The sequence below is a fragment of the Capra hircus genome, chromosome 11 (assembly GCF_001704415.2).
Source record: "Capra hircus breed San Clemente chromosome 11, ASM170441v1, whole genome shotgun sequence".
Lineage (NCBI taxonomy): Eukaryota > Metazoa > Chordata > Mammalia > Artiodactyla > Bovidae > Capra > Capra hircus.
In genome coordinates this window covers 10,486,600-10,509,311 of record NC_030818.1, presented here as the reverse complement: position 1 = coordinate 10,509,311, position 22,712 = coordinate 10,486,600, and the positions used below count along the sequence as shown (strand labels likewise).

Here is a 22,712-nt window from a genome sequence, read left to right as displayed (position 1 = left end):
AGTTGCACCTTCTGTTTTCTGAAGTGTTAATTTCTACTTTAGTCTTTATTAATTGTCCTTTTCTTAGGTTTATTTGGTATGTGCTTTTTCTAGATTCTCAGTTGGAGCCTTAGGACACTATTTTTTCTGTCTTTTTCTGCTTTTTTCTTCTTTGATCACAAACACATTTAAAAATATGACCTTTTCTCTAAGTTGCACTGTGGCCTCATTCTCCAGGTTTTGCTGTTTTATGTCTGCCGGCGTTCTTGGGGAGGTGCTGATGGCTTACCCTGTGGGAAAATAGCAAGTCCCAATGTAGCCTGACTACCTTCCTCCTAACATGGGCCTAGCAAAGAATCCCTGTATGTGGAAAATGGCAAGACCAGACAATGCCGCGCTTACTTACTTGTCTCCAAACCCCTGGGAAGGGAACTAGTAATAGTTTATCAGCTTATTAGACAGAACCTGTGGAAAACTTTGTTTTTAAACCTAATAAGCAGTATCGGTTTGAATTACCAGGACCAAAGCATATCCTAAACCCAGATGGAAGCTTCAGTAGTATTTAGAAAAACCTCACACATTAGCACCAGAGAAACTTAGAAGCTGAGAGGAGCAAGAGAGAAATGTTTGACCCAGAGCTCACAGCCTAGCTGAGCTGGCTTAGGCTGCAGCTTCAAGCCTTGCTCCTGCTTCTTTCATGCACCTTAAGAAACTATGGCCCAGCTGGTGTCCCTGAGGCTGTGAATATCGTCCTCAGATGGAGAGGACAGTGGAAGACAAGTGAAGCATCCACAGTGCTAGGAGAAACAGGGTGGGCATCTGTCTCCAGCGGTGGTCCACTGAAAATCCATCTCAAGGGTGCTGATGACAATGTCCCCGCTGGGACAGTGGATCCTCCGCTCTCTGAGACCAGCAGGGTGTGAGGCGGGGAGGCCTCTGTACCCAGCCTAGACTTGTTCAAGCCAGCAGAGAAGGGCCAGGCCTGGGGCTTACGCTAAAGGGAGACAGTGCAGTACCTTGGTCCATAGAGTTTCTCACCCTTCATCTTCACTCCCTAGAGAACAGTCAAGGCCAGGGGGAGGGTTTGGGCAGGGGACAGAGAAGGGATGAACTTCAAGTTCAACCTAGAAACCAGTGGCAATATTACTACTTTTTGCTTTTTTTTCCAAATGGGAAAGAAATTTTTGAACTTTAAATAAAACAATACATGCCCATTTAAAGAAATAAAATAATGTCAAAGTATGTAAATCAGAAAATGAAAATCCCTACATCTTTTCCATCCCAGTATAACCTCTATTTGCAACTGAAAATGAGTACATGACTCCAAAATGAGCACATGAACTTATTGCCTTTCCTGCAATAACGTGTTTGTACCATGCCTGTTTTGGGGGTTATGTTTTCTTTTTTAAATGGAAAAATGATTTAAAAACAAAATGTTTAAAACAAATGTTTTAAATAACGTTTATAACAAACATTATGTTTTGTTTTAAAATTTTTATTAGAGTATGCTGCTGCTGCTGCTGCTAAGTCGCTTCAGTAGTGTCCGACTCTGTGCGACCCCATAGATGGCAGCACACCAGGCTCCCTCATCCCTGGGATTCTCCAGGCAAGAACACTGGAGTGGGTTGCCATTTCCTTCTCCAGTGCACGAAAGCGAAAAGTGAAAGGGAAGTCACTCAGTCGTGTCCAACTCTTAGCGACCCCATGGACTGCAGCCTACCAGGCTCCTCCTCCATGGGATTTTCCAGGCAGGAGTACTGGAGTGGGGTGCCATTGCCTTCTCCGTTATTAGAGTATAGTTGACTTAAAATGTGATGTTAATTTCTGATGTACAGCAAAGTGAATCAGTTATACATATGGGGTCATTTTTTATTTGCTCATAATATGCTGAGGCCATCTTTCCATGTTAGTACACTTATCTTAACCTTTTAAATGGCTGTGGAATCTTTGATTTTAATGGTATGAATTATTTCCTTTTGGTGGACATTTGTAGTTCCAATTTCTTGCAATTATAAATAATGTTAGTAGTTTACATATTTGTACATATATTTTGGGGTTATTTGTTCAAGTATTTGTATAGGACAGTATCATATAAATGAAGTTTTAACTGATATCACCAAATTACCCTCCAACAGGTAATTTGATAATATCTATCAAATATACTCTCCTACTAACACTGAATGAAAAATGATCAGTTTTTAATTTTTAGCAAATTAGTAAGTGAAAAAAGGATCTAACATATTAGTTTATTAGTGAACTTGAAAATGTTCTATTTATTTATTTATTTAGGCTGCGATGTATGGCTTATGGGATCTTAGTTCCCTGACTGGGATTTGAACCCAGGCCACTGCAATGAAAAGTACTGAGACCTAACCATTGGACTGCCAGGGAATTCCTGAGAATGTTTTAAATGTTAACCATTTTGTATTTATTCTGTGAATTACCTGTTATATACAGGTACCCGCTTTTACTTTAGAATTTTTTTTAAATTAACTCATTCATTTTTATTTATGTATGTACATGGCTGTGCTGGGTCTTAGTTATGGCAGTGGGATCTAATTCCCTGTTGGGAGCTCAGAGTCCTAGCCACTGGACCACCAGGAAAGTCCCTAGATTGTCTTTTTATTGATCCTTTATTCATATATTATCAGTATTAGCCTCTTATATTTTGAAAACAGTTTGGCCTCTGAGTTTTCTTTCATTGTGTCTGTCAAATGGAATTTGATTTTTGTACAGTCGGAATTCATCAGTATTTTGGCATCCAAGTTTGTATAGTTTTATTTTACATATTTAGATCTCTTTAAGCTGAGATTTATTTTTGTATATGATATAAGATAGAGATTGAATTTTCCCCAATAGAAAGTCTGTTATCTCCAATCTGTTTATTAAATATTTATAGTTTTCCAAATGATTTGTAATTCTACCATAAGCGCTTTATAAATATGCATATATTCATGGGCAAACATTTTAGGGCCTCCCTTCCGATTCTGTGTCGATATTTCATTGTTTTAATTATTGGAGTTTTTATACAACGATTTGGTTTAAACAAGAACAGAAATTCATTTTTTCCCCAAATGTTTCTTTGGCTTTTCTTTTGCCAAATAATTTCCTTTTCCAAATAGGCTTATAAACAATTTGTCAAGCTCCTTGGAAAACGTTGGGATTTTTCATTTGGGAATGCGTGAACTTTATAGATTATTTGGGGGAGAACGGACAGCTTCATATTGAGCCTTCCCATCCAGGGAATAGGAAGTGTATCTATTTATCGTAGTCTTTTTGTGTGTCAGTCAAAGTTCTTTTTAACATTTTCTTCAGATAGGTCTTACATGTTTCTTATTAAGCTGCTGCTTTGGATACTGTAGCTTCTGCTGCTGCTGTTGCCATTACACTTTCTAGCCTGTCACCACAGGTTTACTAGAAATGCTCCGGTTTTTGTCAGCTGCTCTGTGATGGCCAAACATCCCCTTGTTTCCTCACTCCCTGTCTGCGCTGGTTGTACCAGGGCAGCGATGCTTCAGTGCCTGGTGTGAGTGGCTAGTGATGAGGTGCTCATCTCACTCAATTTTGTTCCCCAGTACCTGGCACAGAGCCTGGCACGCAGTAAATCCTTTTAGTAAATGCTGTGAAATCAAATTGATGACAGAGACAATGAGCTTCACCTCCTCAAAGTGTGACAACCTAGGCTAGCGTAAGGAGCAGAATCTAAAGCAGGCCTGCAAGCTGTGAGGTGGATAGCAAGAAATGGGGTACCTGCTCTGTCCCCACATAAAAAGAAGGTCCTGGGCCATTTTCCCACAGGCTGATATCAGGGAGGAACCCTCTGAACCCACACCTCATAATTAACCGTTGACTGACAGCCCACTGCTCATTAATCCTCATTAGCACTAAAGAATAGAGAGAGCTGCCTTCGTGGTTCCCAGATACCTGAAGACAGCATAGAACAAACTTAACTGCTCACTGGGGGTGAGGATTCATCAAGGCTGAACACAGAGCTTGTAAGACCACTCACTGGTGATACTGGCTCTGCATCTGTGTGGCTGGTCTCCTTTCTCAAATGTGGTGTCTGTCTGCTATTTCTCCAGAGTCTATGACACTCTCCTCCCTGTCCACCCCCAGGATTTCTAGGTGAAGTTTATTCCTATCAGTGTGCTACTCCTCCTTACCATGTTTTCATTTTCAGCTTTTACTTATGATTGGGAAGTGGAAGTCACCTTTTCTTGGTGGAGCTGTCCAGTGCAAGCCACTCTGCCTCGCTCCCCTGCCAGTCTTCCCATAACCACAGGTCCCTGATCGCTGCTGCCTGGGAAGGCTGGACCCACCGGGGCCCATGAATGAGGCACCCCCCCACCCCTGGGGTATGGGTGCTACAGACCTAAAGACAGGGAGTCCCTGCTGCTTTTAAGCAGAAGTTGAGATTTCTCCCTCTTAGCAGAAAAAAGAAAGTGGGAGAGGGAATCAACTTGGCTCGTGCATGTAAAAGAAATAGCAATTAGAGGTGGGCTCTGAGCCGCTTCCCAACCACTCTGTGCTGGCACGCATCTGGTTCAGTGTGTCACGGAGTTGCATTGACTATAGCAGTGAATGGTTCTCATTCACCCTGTGGTCTGTGCTCACCCTCCCCTTCGATGCTCAGGTCGCAGAGGAGATAGAAACCCTTTCTCTGGCTCTTCTTTCTGCTAATTCATTTAAATCCCCCAGAAGCAGTGGACCCCAGGGTACACCCATGAGGTTGAGAAGAAGGCAGGAGCACTGCTCTGCCGCCTGCCCCAGCTGGGTCTTACTCCTGCTTCCAGTGCCCACCCAGGCAGGAGGAGGTTGCCATGGGCCCTCCCTGGGCCATGCTGAGTCCTCAGGCTTCTTGGGGCAGCCACGGCTGCATTTCTCCCAGCTCTGAAGGAGCTGCCCTCTCTGGGTCCTGAGCAGGAACTCTTGACAGATGGGCCTCTGTGAACCCATGGAGTTGTTCCAAGTGCCTTCTCCCAGAGCAGAGTGCATTCTGGCAGTTCAGCTGCAAAGTGGGGCTGCTTAGGGCTTCAGCTCACCTGTTGGAGAAAGCCTTTTCCTAGCCCTGCCCCCATTTACTTGTCGCCCTCTTCCAGAAGTAGAGCCACAGGCTGCCAACGGGTGGAGCTGGGTGTGTGCCTGGTGGGTGGAAAGAAACTGTTCTCTGCCAACCAGTTAAGACCCTCAGTTTACCCAGGTTCTGAACTAGCTAGGACTTCCCATTTTCTAGACTCACCTTCACTCCCATAAGCTTATTGGAGGGTGATTCTCAAGGAGTAGTTTGAGGGTCACTGTGTGTGAATCCCCTCCATAGACACACAGGATTGCTATCTGTGGGTGGGCCCTGGGAATCTGCATCAGAGGCCAGCTTCCTGCAGGCAATTCCTCTGCCCACAGGAGTTTGAGAAACTGCTGGTCTGTGGAGTAATGTAAAAGGGGCTCTGTTTTTTGGGGGCTCCCAGTGCTTGATGATAACTGAAAAGACATGCCTTTAAATGCTGTGATGGTTTGTGAAAAGGCCAAGTATTATGCAAACACTTGTGAAAAACCAAGAAAGACTTAAGTGTAAAAGCTATTAAATTTCAGACAAGATCAAACTCTAGGGAGTAGTTAACTTTTTTGTTGTTGATTATAAAGAATGCAGATTTCACTATAGAAAAATCAGAAAGTTCAGGTATGCAAATAGAGAAAACGTCTGTAATTTTACCACTCAGAACTCCTGTTAATGTTGTTATAGCTTTTAAAATTTTACAGTCTTTATAAGTCATATTTTAAAAAATTTAAATATCTTTAGTGATTTTTACCCCGATTATAAAAATAGTATGTTTACTATAATCTATTTTTAATTGGTATAAAAACTGGTATAAAATACTTTGATTTGCAAAATTTTTATCGCCATATTTAGGTGTGATCTGCACTTCTTTGTGAATATATTTTGATTTGCTTTGCCTATTATTCTTGTGTGTGATTTTTCTTATGAATTCATAAGAGAACTTTATATGTTTATAGTATTAATGCTTCATTGTACCTTGGCAAATACTACAGATGTCTTAATTTTTTAATGTTTTTATTTTAGTTTGCTATACCTTTTTTTTTTGCATGTTTATATAACTAAATCTAATTCTAATAGTTTAACAGTTGGTTTTTTGTTTTGTTTTGTTTTTTTTCCTAAGAGAACAAGCACTGCTTTTGCATATTTTAAGAGAAATTTAAGATCAGACTGATAGAGACCATTCATGTGCTTCTCATTTTTTAATGTCCATTCAGATCACCTGGATGTTTCTGAACAATACATTCTCTAACTCAGCAGGTCTGGTGTGATGCCTGAGAGTCTGCATTTCTGACAAGCTCTCTGGAGTTGCTACTGGACCATGCTTTATTTTGGCCCTGCTTTGAGTTTTACAGAATCTTAGTTCCTGACCAGGGATTGAACCTGAACCCTCGGCAGCGAAAGCGCACACTCCTAACCGCTGGACCACCAGGGTATTCCTTGGACCACACTTCAAGTGTGGTCAGAAGCAAGGGCCAGAACTTTCCAAGCCTGGCTTATCACAGAGGTACTTAAGGAACATTTTAAGACACTGGGTTTTCTGGGCCTTCTCCTGGAGATGTCAGGCTGTGAGCATGTCTGGCTGGGTTCCTTAGAGACAGTGCCTTGGCCCTTCTGAGCCCTTGGATTTCTTGTCTATAAAAATAGAGAGGTAGTGCTTACCTCACAGGGATCTGGGATAATTAATGAATAAGAAAGATCATCATTTTTTATGACCTAGAAAAATAATGTAATAAACAACTAGTAGGCCTGGTACCTTTTTTCAAGGGTAGCTCTCTGACAAATTTCTACTTGTTTCCTGATCGCTGTGCTGCTCAGTCGTATCCAGCTCTTTGCAACCCGATGGACCGTAGCCCGCCAGGCTCTTCTGTCCATGGGGATTCTCCAGGCAAGAACACTGGAGTGGGTTACCGTGCCCTCCTCCAGAGGATCTTCCCAACCCAGGGATCAAGCCCAGGTCTCCCGCATTGCAGATTCTTTACCATCTGAGCCACCAGGGCAGCCTGTTTCATGATTAGTATTTTCAATATTTCCACGTCTTGAAAATCATCCTTTCATCCCATGTTTTCCAAGTTTTTAGTAAAGCAATTCTTAATCACTGATTTTGGTTATATTCTTTTTACATTTCTAATGTAAATTTTAATGTTTTCTGTTAAAAATGACCAACCTTGCCAGAAGTTTGCTTATTTTATTGGCCTTTTGATTTCCATCTCTTAAGATTTATTTATAGTTACCACTACTTTTTGTTTTCTGATCAGCTGTTTTGGTCGTTATCTTTACCAATTTCTCTTTCTTGCCTTTTATTTAGTGTTTATTTTCTAGCTTCTTGGATTGAAATCTTTGTTTTCTTCTGACTTAACAAAGGTATTATAGAAGCATACATTTTTTTCTGTTAATATTATTGTTTTCATTGGTCTAATTCACCTTAAAAAAAAACAAAACAAAACTCTTGCCACTCTTTTTTTGTGCTGGGTCTTCATTGATGTGCAAGGGCTTTCTCTAGTTTGGCAAGCAGGGGGGCTGCGATTCTGTACTCTGGGGGGGCCTGTGTGTTCTGTTGGTGCTTGTGTGTGTTGTACGTGTTGCTAAAGCTTCAGGCTAGCCCTTTGGGGTGTGCTTTGTATGTGGGGAGGGCAGTGGTCTACATCCTGAGACTCTCTAAATCTCCTGACAGCCAGCCCGAAACTGCCCAAGTATCCTCTTCTTTACTGGACTTCTGCCCTACCGTTCTCATCCAGCGCCCAGGGTGATGTCTGTCTGTGGCTGGGAGAGCTTGGGCTCTGGTGGGGAGCAAGGACTTGAGTCAGACACCCTGAGTTCTAAAGCCCCTCTTCTGCTACCAAGGAGCTGTACTTACTGTTTCCTGTTCCTTGTCTGTGAAACGTGGGTAATGTTACCTTTTCACAGAAACTGGAAGAGTTTTAGAGATCTTCTAGTAATATAACTCTTTTAACAAATAGTTTGATTTTGGCGCAATTTCAGTAAAGTTGCAAGAATAGTACAAAGAATTCTTCTCACTCAGATGCCCAAATGTTAACATTTTGCTACATTCGCCATATTCCTTTTCTGTCTCTTTATAATGTTTTGAAAGTAAGTAGCAAATGTGACACCCCTTTCTTCTAAATACTGAATGTGGATTTTCTAAAATCACATAAATAACCACAGTGCAATGATCAAAATCAGGAAATTAACAGACACAACACCAATACAGACTTAATCTACAGACCTCGTGAACACTAGTAACACTGATCTGTCCGACCTTATTTGAATTTTGCCAGTTGTCACAATTTATCTTGCAGGGGGTAGATAGCCCAGATCACGCATATTCATTGGTCAGGTCTTTTTAGACTCTTTGTATCTGGAATGGATTCTCAGTTTTTCCTGACATTTTTTTAAAGCAAATGAGAAATTTGAGGCCCAGATAGATAAAACGATTTGTCCAAAACTTAACAGCCAAACCATCTTAGGAGAGCTGGGGGCTGGGAGTCTGGTCCCTCTGCTCACATGCTCACGCACCGTCCAGCTCAGGTGAACACTTAACTCCTTTCTCATTCGCCAAGTCCCCAGGCAGAGAGGTGGGGCAGGGCCCAGTTCTCCAGGGAACAGCCTTCTTCTGCATTTCCCTTGGCCCCTCTGTCTGCACTGCCTGCCCATAGCACCCCTCCCTCCCCTTCCCTAGGTGGTTGGTGTTGGCCAGGGATCACTGCCAGAGGTGGTGAAAGAGAGAGCCTTTAAAACTGGTCCAGCCAGCATTACCTCAGGGCAAGTTAGTTACTTAACTTTGTATGCTTCAGTTTTCTCTTGTGAGGATGAAAAATGTAAAACTCTTAGAACATACCTGGAAAGTACTGGTTGATCAAAAAGTTTGTTCGGGGTTTTTCCATAGTTATGGAGCAAATCCATAGAAAGTTATTTATATGTGTGTGTGTGTGTGTGTGTGTGTGTATGTGTGTGTATATATGTGTATGTGTATTTCTCCAGCCTCCGAGTCAAGTAGGAAAAAATGAGTAATTCATACTAAAACATTCTGATAGCTGAAGCCAAATAAAAATATACTTCTAATTTTAAACAAACAGAAAAACTGGTTCAGCCACTGCCACTCCCTTTTGAGAACAGGGTTGAAGAGCAAGTATCTCAGCCTTGGGCAGGGTGTGGCCCTCTTCTGAGGAGTGAAGGCTCAGCTGGGAATGTGGGATTAACCCCCCTTGGCAATGTTGTGGTAGCACCCAGACAGTCAGAAGTGGGAGCCCCGGGTATGTCCCAAGGCTGGGGCAGAGCTAGCAGGCCACCTGCCCACCTGCCCCAGGTCCTTCTGTGGAGGTTCTGGAGTGGTCGTGTGTGTGGAACAGATAGTTGAGAGTAAGGTTATCTTGCAGTGGCAGCACCCTCTTGTATAATGGGTATTAAAAACATGATTCATTTTTTCAACAAAGTGTAGCTTTTTAAGGCCATGCTTATTGCTTAATACATATTCTTTGTCTCACTTGTTAGAATTTTACTGAATCTCTTGCAAACTTCTCCCCTCCCCCCTTTAAATAATAGGGACCTTTTGAACCAGCCTACATTTCATGTCTGTGACTATGTTCAACTGTTCAGCAGGATTTATGTCCATGATTCTTGGTTTTGGGGACCTTGGTGTACGTACTTTCAGAGTTCATGTCTGTCTTCCTCAACCCAGAACTCATGGCCACACAATCTTGCTCGCATCGCCTCTCAGAAGTTACAGCCCTGCTCTCCTCAGGGGTCCGTCCCTTCAATACTTGGCAGTGGAGTGGGAGATGGTCTCCCCATCTTGATCACTGCTTTCCCTGAGCTAAGTAAGGGCCATGTTATTATCACTTTCACTCGCAACCTAATGAGGAACTAAGAGGCGTGATAAACGCTTGTGTGAAGGAGTTACTGAGAAGAGTTTTTAAATGATACTCCTGTTGTTCCTCCATCCTTTCCTTCTGCCTTTGGGCTGGGCTCAGCAGCTCAGCCCTCCCCTCCTGGAGCAAGGGTTCTGCTTCTTTAAAACTTTTCGTTGTTGTCTAGTCACGAAGTCGTGTCTGACTCTCTTGCGACTGCACGGACTCTAGCCTGCCAGCTCCTCGGTCCATGGGATTTCCCAGGCAAGATTACTGCAGTGGGTTGCCGTTTCTTTCTCCAGCTTCTTAGGGAGATAGAAATGAGGATTTTCTCTAAAGGTTTTTTAAAATTAAATTTGAATTTATTGAGATGTAATTTGTATAACATATAATTTCTCCATTTAAAGTGTACAGTTCGGTGGTTTTAGTATATTCAGAGAGTTGTCCAACTATCAACACTATCTAAGAACATTTCTACCATCCCAAGGGCTTTCCTGGCGGCTCAGACAGTAAGAATTTGCCTGCAGTGTAGGAGACCAGGTTTGATCCCTAGGTCAGGAAGATCCCCTGGATGAAGGGAATGGCTACCCACTCCAGTATTTTCCCTGGGAGAAACCCATGGACGGAGGAGCCTGGTGGGCTACGGTCCATGGGTTCACAAAGAGTCGGAGATGACTGAAGTGACTTAGCACGCATGCCTTTGATATTCTCAGTAATTACACAAAGGGCAGCTTCACTCAGAGATAAACTTATAGTTAATATTAGTTCTTAATGGTTTCATCACATACTCAAAGTCACAGAGTACATCACAGGTTTATGCTGCCACACACACTGTAGAGATAGTGGTACCTGTCTGCTCTCAAGGAACTTACCTTTGAATGGGGCCCAGGACAGATCCAACATCTATAACGTCTGTCCATGAGGCTGGGACTGCTCAGTCACTGCTCTATGCCCAGTGCCTGAAACTGACGCTCAGATAGTAAATGCTCTGTATATATTTGTTGAAGGGATAGGTAAATAAATACTTAATTATATAGATAGATATATGAAAAGTATGATTGTTAAAATGTGTTGATAGTATCCACAGGTGAAATTTCATAATTCTTTGGGGCTACTACAGATATTTTCACTTAAAAAGCTCTTACTTTTCCTCTTTTATCACTTGCATGCATGGTTTTACATAGTTCATTCAGTATGGTATTCATTTCCCACTTTACCCAGTATATTTCCCTGGTGTTCATAATTTATGGGTTTTAATGACTCTGTAATATTCCACTGAGTTATATCATAATTTACTAAACTGTTATCCTTATCTTGAGTTTGCAGTTTTCACTAATATATAGAATATATTTTTTGAAGTTCATATTTATAAAGCTAAGTTCCTTGAAGCAGCATGACAAGATGGAAAGTTCTTTATTGCCCTCAATACATTTATCTATCTATTTGCTTACCTATTCATTTATTTCTGTCATTATATCAAGAGAGAAGACTGAAGTAGTGAATTAGAGAGCACCCTAGCCTGGGAGTTGGGGGATGTGGGTTTGAGGCTTAGTGGATTGAACATGATTCTGAAGCTAGTGCGCTTGGGCAAAAGCAGAGGTGGGTTGTCTGGTCAAGGAGCCTCCTGCGTTTGTCCCTGTGAGAGAGAAGTAAGGAGAGACTTGAAAGAAGGCAGATCTGGAATACTGTCAAGAGGAGCAGTCGACAGGACTACGGTCTGATTGCATATGGAAACATCAAGAGGAGGACATGAAAGGTGACTGGACATCAAAGGTTTGAGCCAGGATCCCTAAGATAGTGACTCTTTACACGAATTGTAATAAAGGAATGTTCAGAGGAAGAGTTGCTGGAAAAAGGGAACAGGTGCTGAGTTAGGTTTTGGATGTGCTGGAGTTAAGTTGTACTGAGGTGGAAACATGTGCTGGTTGGAGAGCAGGCCGGGAGCTTGAGGAACAACAGTCCAGGAGAAAGAATGATTTTAGGTTATTGGTGCAGGCTGAGCAGTGCAGCCTTAGGTGTAGGGAGGTTTCCAGGAGGGCAGGGAGCACCTCTGTGGAGGGAGTGAAGGAGGACCGGAATCCAGCAACGTCAAAAATTTAGGGAGGGAGGTATGGGGGTGGGGGGTGGGGGTCTGCCACAGAGCAGTGGGAGGACTCCTGCTGACTTCCCTGTCACCCCTAACCTCATGGAGGAGAAAATGGATAACAGGGGGCTGAGGTTTCTATTGCCCTTTTTTCCAACAATGAAGACAGAACTTTGAGATAAACGTGTACAGGATCCCAGATTACTGGCATCTTTCAGTTATCTGGGCTAACAACCTGCAGTGACTGCAGAGAATGAGACTTTACATTGAGATGTGCTGTGTGATTACTGGCCTAACCACCCCCCCCCCCGCCCCCGCCCCCGCCCCCAACACCCAGGGCTTTAGAATAAATAAAACTTGTTTGTACTCCCCAGTTTCCCCCTTTTCCATTTCCTAACCCACTGTGTGAAGTCTGTCTTAGGACTGGCCTCCGCCAGGCTCCTCTGCCAAAGGTTACTTTTCCTATAGGTTTTTGAGTGGTGGCTTAAGAATTCTTTTTTTGAATTAAACAAACAAACATGGAAATCCTCTCAAGTCTTTGAGAAAGGAATGGATGAGGGCAAACTCACTCAACAGGGGTTCAAGTAGGAGGCTGAAATCCATAGTTATTAGACTCTTCTGCAAATGTGGGCATGCCTTCTCCAAAAGACTAGAACCCTGGTGGTTAGGAGGCCATGGGCATCCACTGTCATCCTGATGTTAGATTTGGGCTTTGCCACTCACCAATTTCGAGGCTTCAGAGCACGTGCCTCCATTGCTCATCCGCTAAAATGGGGGTTGGGTTGTTGGAAGACTTCAAAAGGTTGTGTTTAAACATGAAATAAGTAAGTGTTACTGAGTAACTTTTATTGCTCAGTTGTGTCTGACTCTTTGCAACCCCATAGACTTGTAGCCCACCAGGCTCCTCTGTTTATGGAATTCTCCAGGCAAGAATAATGGAGTGGGTAGCCATTCCATTTTCCAGAGGATCTTCCCAACCCAGGGTTGGAACCTGGGTCTCCCACATTGCAGGTGGATTCTTTACCATCTGAGACACCAGGGAAAGTGCTTTTTTAATCCAGAGGTTAGCACCTAGAACTCAGAACGATTATTAGCTGCTCTCTCGTCGTCATTGTCCCCTATGCTGGAACTGTCATTATGTTTTGTGGGGTTTGGGACACTTTTAGGGAGAGTGCATGGGGCTACTAGTTAAGGATTGGCTCTCTGTCAATGGACTGTGATGTTGGCAAAGTTTCTCATTTCCTTCGCTTTTTAGACTTTGGGGGTAGGAGGTGGGTGGTGAGAACTGCATATGAGCAGCTGGGTGGGTGGAGCTGTGGCTTGCCTAGCCTGGCTGGGGACTCATGGGGGCTTTTCTGGCTGTGGGACGTGCACTGCGTGGCTTGGGCCATGGCCCCGGCGGCTGTGGCGCTGTGTGTGGGTTGTGCGAGGTGTGTGTGTGTGTGGTGTGTGTGAGTGAAGGCGCGCTCTCTCGCTGTCTGGCTGAGGAGCCGCCTCTGCGTCCTGACCTGGTTCTTGTGTGCTGGCGGCCTCCGAGGCAGCTGTTGCTCCTTTCGCCAGGCCTCAGATGTGGTCGGCTCCATTTCCTCCCGCTGGCCTCGGCTGGCCGCCGCTTGAGGCAGGGGCTTCCGTCTGGAGAACCGGCGAAGCTGGCTCCATCCCGCCCCTGCCACGGTCATCGTCATGGGGGAGGAGCGAGCTGCTGCGGGGTCAGCGTGGTAGGGCTGTACTGGGCACAGCGACTTACAGAGGATTTCTGATGGGTGGGGAATCTCAGGCTTGGCACCTTGCCTCAGCCAGACCCAGTCTCCCTCCCAGAGGGCCGCTTGTGTGTGTGTGAGTGTGTGTGAGTGTGTGCGTGTGTGTGGGTAGCAACAGAAATAGCAAGAGGAAAACGCACGCACGAATTCCTCTCCCTGAGACTCCCCTGTAGTGCTTGTTTAGAGGTCTGCATAGTTTATGCAGAGTTTCAGGTGCGTTGTAGCTACTCTGTTCTTAAGCTTCCCCCCCCCCCCCAGTAAAAATATAACACCTATAATAAATTCTGGAGCCTGTGAACAAGAGAATGCTCCCATTCTCTACTAGCCAGCGATGAGCACTGTTTGCATTCCTGCAGATTTCCCTTTGCTGTTTTGTGTGTGCACAGATGTGCATTGTTAATAGAATTGAATTCTTAAATTGAGCAGTAATTCCAATCCTATTTTTTTCCACTTCAAATAGTGTAAACACGTCCCCTGTCATTAAAAACCCTCAGAAAGCATCCATTTATAAGTACATTCTTCAGTTTCATTTTTTCATTGAAGACGTTTCCCAGTGGTTTTATTAATAATATGTTTTTATTCTTTATCACTTTAAGTAGGCATATCTGCTGATGGAATATTATATGTTAGTTTTTCTCATGTATTATTTGAAACGCACTTAGTGTTTTGTATATGTTAAACATATAAAGCATAACAATAAGCGCATGTAAACTCCCTACCTGCATTAAGAGCTAGGATGTTGCTAACGTCACTGAGACTACCTGGGTATTTTCCTGACCCTCCCCCTCTTCACCTCCAGAGGCAACCACTACCTTGACTTTTGTGTTAATCATTCCCTTGCTTTTTAAAAAAGTTCTGGTTACATATGTTTGTATTCTTACACAATACATTTACATATCCTTTTTTTCTTTAAGCTTTTTGGAGTTGATAGACTATATATAGTCTTTCGAGGCTTGCTTTTTTTTTTTAACCTTACTCAATGTAGTCTCTGAGACTCATTCATGTTCCTGTGATTCATTCATTTGCACTGCTATGTAATATTCCATTGTCCATTCTGTGGCTGGTGAGCCCTTAGACTGTTACCATAATTACGAGTAATGCTGCTGTGAACATTTGTGTACACATTTCCTGAGGCAGTGTTTCTCTAGGAGTAGAGTATAGAGTCATAGGGTACGTACATGTTTATTTAACATTAATAGATGGTACCACAGACCTTTCCAAAATGGTTGTTTTGCCCTCTAACAGTGGATCATAAGAAAAAAGTTTCTGCTAAATCTCACCAGCACTTGGTATCAAGCTAAAATACCCTTTCCTAGTGTTTCCTCGGAGAAGGCAATGGCACCCCACTCCAGTCCTCTTGCCTGGAAAATCCCATGGACAGAGGAGCCTGGTGGGCTGCAGTCCATGGGGTCGCTAAGAGTCGGACACGACTGAGCGACTTCACTTTCACTTTTCACTTTCATGCATTGGAGAAGGAAATGGCACCCCACTCCAGTGTTCTTGCCTGGAGAATCCCAGGGACGGGGGAGCCTGGTGGGCCTCTGTTTGTGGGGTTGCACGGAGTCGGACACGACTGAGGCGACTCAGCAGCAGCAGCGCTTACTGTGTGCCTGGTGCTGTTGTGAGTGTTCTTCGTATGTTAGTTTCAGGTGACCACCCTGTGAAGTTAGGTCCTGTTATTAATCCAGGCAGAGGGAGGTCAGCTTTTAACCTCAGGTAGACAGAGTGAAGTGAAGTGAAGTGAAAGTGGCTCAGTCGTAGCTGACTCTTTGTGACCCCATGGACTGTAGAGTCCATGGAATTCTCCAGGCCAGAATACTGGAGTGGATAGCCTTTCTCTTTTCCAGGGAATCTTCCCAACCCAGGGATCGAACCCAAGTCTCCCGCATTGCAGGCGGATTCTTTACCAGTTGAGCCACCAGGGAAGCCCAGGAATACTGGCGTGGGTAGCCTATCCCTTCTCCATTGGATCTTCCCGACTTAGGAATTGAACTGGGGTCTCCTGCGTCGCAGGTGAACTGAGCTATCAGGGAAGCCCAGATTAAAAAATGAGAAACAGAGAGGTTAATTAATGTATTCAAGACCACACAACTAGTAAGCAGTGGGGGTAAGATTTTAACTGAACATTCTTGCTCTTAAATTCTTCAACATGGTTATAAAATAGACTCTCACAGCAGTCTTATATTTCTGTTTACTACTGAAGTTGGCTATTTTTTACTTATGTTCGTTCCCCATTCGCTTCATAAAAAGAAACATTTAAAAATCATCCCCTTATTGTTGGGGCACTTACGTTATTTGTAACTTGTTACTATTAATGCTTCCGGGAAAATCTTTGTAATTTTAAAATTTAAAACATGGAATTGAAGCGTTTCTTCTGCTGTTTTATTCATTTTGTTTGCATTTCCTTAGTGTGAGTTTGCTAGTGCTCATGCTGAGTCATTCCGTCCTGTCCAACTCTGCGACCTTGTGGACTGTAGCCCACCAGGCTCCTCTGTCCATGGGATTCTCCAGGCAAGAATACTGGAGTCTTTTAATTTCATGGCTGCAGTCACCATCTGCAGTGGTTTTAGAGCCTGGGAAGAGAAAATCTGTCACTGCTTCTGCCCTTTCCTCTTCTGTATTAGAGTTTAAGAGTTGTTTAAAATGTCTGTGCTCTTTTGGGTTGCTGTGTGGTACCGTGCCCTCATCTGTGCAGGCAAGCCTCTGCCTTCTAGGAGTTTATGATGAGTGGAGGAGGTTAATGAGTGTGCGGTGATGAGCATGGTACTCGGCCTGTCGTGAGAATATTCCATCATTATTACGGAGAGACTTCTAGTCAGTCCTCTTCTTTTCCTTTCTTCCCCCAAACCACAGTAATTACTATTTGATCAGGAGGCATGAACAATCAAGGTCCTGTGCTTCTGCCAGATACGATGACCTCAAGGGATTAGGCCTTGTTTCAGCTTCTTCTCTGAGCATCACCCCAACTATTGAGAGATTTGCTGTATCTGTTCATTTCATAGTAGGAAAAAAATTAGGCTTTAAACTATATTATTGGTATGTACATAGTAACCACAAGAAACAGTACCTCCCAGCGCCTCACACAGGGACACTCATTTTTACACTGTCCAGTGAGTTTCTGGAAGTTAGGTATAACCCTCTGAGATTTGCTGTCTACAAAGAGAACTTGGATGTGGAGCGTGAAGTCAAGGGACTGGGTTAGCCAGTGTACCCACATACACACACCATTCACTCCTACAAAAAGAGGCAAATGTGTACGTCCTCTGAAAGGGTTTCCCTGAAAGTCTCTTTCCCTACTTATAAATTTGTGTCATCAATAGATCCCTGGAGGGGAGAATTCTCTAGAGAGGTGACCAGCCGATCACCTCTAGACAGAACATGCCATGAATGCGACCCCTGTGGTACCAGAGGCAGTGGGGCCGTCCATATGGGGGAGGGAAGGAGAGAATTGGTTTTGCTTGGAGGTGGCTGCTGAACCCTAGGACTGGGGAAAAGGATGCAGCTAGAAAGCCGCTGTCGAATAGCTGCTGGAAGAGTAGAGGAGCTGAGTTGGTAGTGTAGGCAGCTGGGAAAGTGCGGGGTTAGGACTTGCTGGCCTTTGTGGAACCTGCCTACAGGCTTATCCATCCTGGCTCGAAACACCTTCTTGGACATGTTTCTTCCGACATGGTGTATAACTGCTGGGCGACACGACAGCCCCCGGGACTCTTGGCTCTTCTAATGCCTCCTTTCCCAGAGGCCCTGAGAAAGATAGCCAGCGAGGACTTTGATCTCTCACAGTAACAGTTTTTATCTTCCAGCCTTCCTTCCATTTTCTTTTAATGGAGGATTGCTGATCTGCTTTCACGTGCTGATATTCTGAGTGTCAGGAAAGCCTTGGAAAACCTGATGCCATTTCCACACCTTTGATTGTGTTATGGATAAAAAGAGATGTCTGGGGGTGGCGTTGCATGTTTCTGCAGCCTTGCCTGGCATCCGGGGGGCTCTGGAGCCCCTGTGGTGGGGTTGGGGGTCAGGCTGTTGTTGGACGCCTGACGTCTGAGGGACGTCTCAGGGAGGGAGAAAGGCGAAGGCCGTAGAGGAGGAGGGGCATTGGGCCTCGGGAGTCCCGAGCAAGCAGGGCACAGGGCCGAATTCTGACCGGGTTTCCTGGGCCACTGGAGTCTTCTGCAGATGAGCATGGCAACTGCAGGTGACGATGCTATACATACACGCCAGCCCTTCCTGAAGTAGGTGGCGGGTTAGGTCTCTCTGCTCTGAGAAGGGCACTCACTCTGCCTGTCTTTCAGTAACAGCGCCCTGCTGCCCACCGCCTGGTGAGGGGAGCACATACCCCTGGCCTATCCAGGCCAAGTGGGATGGGCCTGAGTTTTTCTAGTGAAAGCAGGGAAGAGACCTGGTTAGACTAGGTGTGTGGGTCTCCGTGAGGGCAGGGCTGTGTTCTGTGCTTGGAAGGTGGCTCTGGGAAGGGCAGCACCAAGACCTTCGGGGGGCCCCCCGTGGAAGCAGATGGAGGGGCAGGCCAGGCTGTTCAGGAGCCGATGGTTTTGGCGGCTTTGCAGACCTCTGTGTGCATACACTGTGACAGGTGTCATAACAGAGGAGGGTCCCAGAGTGCCCGGAGACCCCGCGGGCCGCCTGCGAGTCAAAGCTGTAGAGGCTTGCACCAGCCAGGTCCTGGGAGGAAGGAAGAAGCAGCTGACTATTTGAACACATACTGAGCACTCTGTCAGATTCTGAAGCTATCATGGAAGCTGTGTCCCCTTGGAGTTTTTATGGGGTAATCGGTCCCCCTCTCTTAGAAAAAGGTCTGCAACAGCAGGTGGCCATGTGTACGATCTGGCTCCGAACTGTGGTGGGCAGGACTGGTCCAGGAAGACTTTATCACGAGGGGCTGATTCTGTTCCTTGCCTCAGCCTTTATCTAATCACTTGCTTCCATAATCACACTTCATTCCCATCTCTCTGCTGTTGCCTTAGCTCAGGCCCTCATCATCCCTGATCTGGACAGCAGCGTGTCTCCTAACTGGTCTTCAGGTCACCAGCCTTCAGCTCCGTCTGCAGTCAGTGCTCTGTGGGATTGTCTGAATGCCTCTCCCAAAATGTAAACCTGCTCCTGCGTGTCCATGGTGTGTGCCCTCCCTATGCCTCATGCTCAGGATGTGCCCAGCTGCTCACCTGCCAGGCCTTCTCATGGTTCTCTGCCTTTGCACAGAGAGTCCCTCCATCTTCCTCTTTCCCCTCCTTGAAAATACCTGCCCATCTTCTGAGTCTCGGCCCAAAGGTCCCTTCAAGAGGAAACCTTGCTTGATAGACACGTCTGCCTTCCCAGAGAGAAGTGGCTCCCGTGCCCCAGGCCCTGGAGAGACTGTTCTCGTGGCGCCAGTGCTCTCAAGGGCATTTGTTTGTTTGTGGGCCTGTCTCCTGCCTTTTGCCTTGTAAACTTCTTGATGCTCCTGAAATATATAGTTCAGTCCATTGTAGGGTAAGAAACCACTGCAGAATTAAGTGGCATGAAGCAGGAATCGTTTTATTAATATTATGCTGATGGAGTCTTGGACCTGGAAGTCAGGAAGGTAACAGCATGGGTAGGTAGCTGGTCTCTGCTCTTTGACGTTGGGGCCTCAGCTGGGAGGTCTCAAAAGCTAGAGGTGACTCGATACAGGGCTGGAATTCTCGCAGGGCTCCTTCACTCACTGACTTGGCACGTTGATGCCCACTCTTGGCTGGAACCTCAGCCAGAAAAGTCCAGAACACCCTCATGCGGCCTTTCCAGACAGGCTGCGTCTCCTCACAGCCCGGTAGCGGGTGCCAAGCCTGGGTGTCCAGGAGAGCCAGGAGGAAGCTGCGTTGTCTTTTATGACAGATTTGAAAACCACGACAATGGGGCTTCCACCACTATCAGAGGCTCACCCCATTTCAAGGGGAGGGAAAGAGACCCCACTTCTCCATGGGAGAAGTGTGTGTGGGTGGAGGGCTTGTGATGGCCATCTTTGGAGAATAAAATCTGCCCCCCTGTGAAGCACTGGGTGCATACAGATGGCACACTTGAATTCCGAAGGTTGAGCAAGGGTGGTGTGTGAGGAAGAGTCTTGAGGGAGGGGTATGAGCAACAGCAGATTGTAGAGTGGAGAAAAGATGGGGGGCAGCGGCGGGGACTAGGGAGCTGCTCTCAAGTTGGACAGTTAAAACGGTGTATACACGCAAGACCCCGACTAGGAGGGGAGGAAGGAGATAGAGTAGAGAGACATTTGTGTTTAGAATTGTGCGGACCTGGTGGCTGGGCACGTTGGAAGAACATGGGTGATGTCTGGGTTGGGACCACTTGCGAGAATAGGGGTTGGGGACAGAGCTTTTGGAGGTGGGACAGGGAGTTTGGTCCTTTTGAGAGAGGCTGCTCTCAGTGGGCCTGTATCATGTTCCAGGGGCTGGAAGCAGCTGGAGGCCAAACTTTAAGGAGCATCCTCAGAGCAGTGCTTGCCACAGCCCAGAGGGGAATGAGAAATGAGGGAGAAAGTGTGGAGGGCTTTAGGGTTAGGGCATGTCTAGCTGGGACTTTGAAAGGGCCTCCATCCTCCTCCCACATTGTCCTGTGTCTTGCTAGTAATCGTCAAGTAATAGCTTGGTTTCCTTTTCAATATTCCCTGCTTGTTCGGAGGACAGGATTCGGTGCATTTTTTATTGAGGTGTTAAAACTTTTTCCTAAATTGAGCCGAAGCTGCCTTTCTCAAGCTTTCCCCATTTTCTGATTCCACCTCTTAGGGCCACTCGAAATGAGTTAAATTTTATTCCCAAATGATAGGCCCTCGGATGTTTAAAGATCTTCTTGAGTTTCGTCTTCTTCAGAACCAGAAGGGACCTGTTTCTCGTGTGGTTTTGAGCTGTCCTGCTTGCTCTTCCTCTGTGCCCCCTCACTGCCCAGGCACAGCTGGGCTGTTGCTCTCTGTGCTGAAGGTCCTGATCCAGGCAGGTCCCATGTGCGTGTCCACCTGCAGATAGGCTGGTGGACTGTGAAATCAACCTGCAAGGAAGAGGGAGGGAGGGATTTGGGTATCTAGTAAGGCGAAATCCTGGTTTGTAAACTTGTCATATGTATACAAGAATCTAATGGATCACAGAGTAAAATGTGTTTCTTACTGTCGGTTGCATCAGCAGTGAAGAAGTTTGGAGACACCTTGAGTAATAAGACCTGTTGAAGCTGTCAAACCACATCACATTGAGTATGCGGAATCAGTAAACCTTTCCCCTTCCTGATTACTAAGATGGTTTCACGTGCGCTCCTGCTCTGTGCCGCTTCCATCTTTGACTTGCACAGATGTGTTGCAGGACCTTGTTTACCCTGTTAGATCTTTTCCTCTCCTGCCTGATGACCTTTTGGCCTGGTCCTGTCACTTGTCTATTTAATAAGTGTGCCTTCACTATCATTATTAATAAATATGTTGGCCAGGGCAGTTCTGAGGACAGAGCTGTGTGGCAGACCACTGAAGACACCTCCCCACCCCCTGCCCCCGCAGCCCCGACTTGTACTCTGGGTATGGTTATTCAGCTGTTAGTGAGCCAGCCCATCCAGCCCATCATTTCCCGAAGCTGGCCCTCAGAGGGATCACAGCCAACCTCGTGGAACTTGGATGTCTGCAGCCTGATTCGCAAACCCAGGGCCCTGGCAAATAACACAAATGAATGAAGTGCTAATTAATTTGAGCAGTTAATAAATAACCCCTGATTCCTGGCCTTGGTTTAAAGGAGGCAATGTGAATAATGTGGCTGGGCGTGAGCTGGAGAAGTAGTCTGTGCTCAGTTGTAGACAAAGTTGCCAGACAGGAGTGTGGGTCTTCTCAGAATATCTGGGCTTCTTGTGAAATTTGATTTTTTTTTTTTCCCCAAACAAAAACCGAACAAAACAGATCCGTGGCAGATTTGGCCTGCAGCCCTGGCGTTTGTGACCTGTGACCTCCTCATCTCCTGGTCCAGTGACCACATAAAATAAAGCACTGATTACTTGGGTGTAGATGGGTTGATAGCTCTTCTTGAACCTGACTCCTTGAGGTCCCTTCAGTTACCCACTCAGGACTCTGACCTGGACTGATCTCACCCAGTGTACTGCAAGTTGGGGATGACGCTTGCTCTTTGCTCACCTGTTGGCGCCTTTTCCTGATGGCAAGCTTCTTCTGGGATCCCTGGCAGGTGTCAAGAGTGTGTCAGTGGGCTCCCTTGGCTGGGAAAACTGAAATTTAGAGGTTCTTAAAGTCTCCCAGCTATCTTTGCTTCACTTTACTCTTATCTATATCTAATCTTCCTTTGCTTTTCGGTCCAAAGAGTATTTTCCTTCCCTGGGAATTCGTAGGCACGAGAGTGGGCCTAACTCTTCCTTGTTCTTCTTATTCACACACCCAGAGTAACTTTTTAAAATCCTTTTAGTTGTTTTGACTATTTTGGAGAAGCCTCTGCTCATACAGCGTTAGTCTTCCTGCCACTGTTTCTGTAAATCCATGCTAATCTCTCATGTTTCTCCTTGGTTGTACATACTTCTTCTGTCTTTTATAGGTAAACATGTAAAATTTGACCACCTCAAATTCTGTAGCCTTTGCAGCCACATGAGTGTAGGGTTTAAAGTAGGAAGGAGGGGCGAACAGGGTGTTCAGCCCCATTTCTAGAGGAAAGCTATTTGTTCCTAGTTCCTAGTTCTGAAAGACTGTCTTCCACCAGGGTCAGGGAGAGGCTGATGTATTCCATGGCCTGTGGGTGTGTATGGGGGACTAGGCGGGAGACACAGAAGTTAGTAAGATTTGGCTCTTGGCTTGAAGGAACTACCATCCAGTGGGGGGAGGCAGCTACTTGGTGTGTGGTAAGTGCTGACAGAAGCATGTGTAAGTTACTGTGGGAACCTCAGGAAGGGAGCACTGGTCAGTCTGCCAGCCAGGTCAAAGAGGAGGTGACACCGAGCTGATGCTGGAAGAAGCCGGAGACCCCAGAGAGGCTGGGAATTAGAGC

The 22,712-nt window shown here is 45.5% G+C and overlaps 1 protein-coding gene across 3 annotated transcripts in view; it reads left to right on the top strand.

The window, feature by feature from the left end:
• The window catches only part of TET3 (tet methylcytosine dioxygenase 3), a 109,919-nt gene that overhangs the window by 26,178 nt on the left and 61,029 nt on the right, over positions 1 to 22,712 (top strand). Inside the window, exon 1 of one of the 3 annotated variants that reach the window (XM_018055025.1) lies at positions 6,479 to 6,539. The exons of the other annotated variants lie outside the window; for them this stretch is intronic. The gene's annotated coding sequence lies outside the window, so the exon portion shown is untranslated. Of the gene's footprint in view, positions 1 to 6,478; positions 6,540 to 22,712 lie in introns of those variants that run through there. 3 annotated transcript variants of the gene reach the window in all.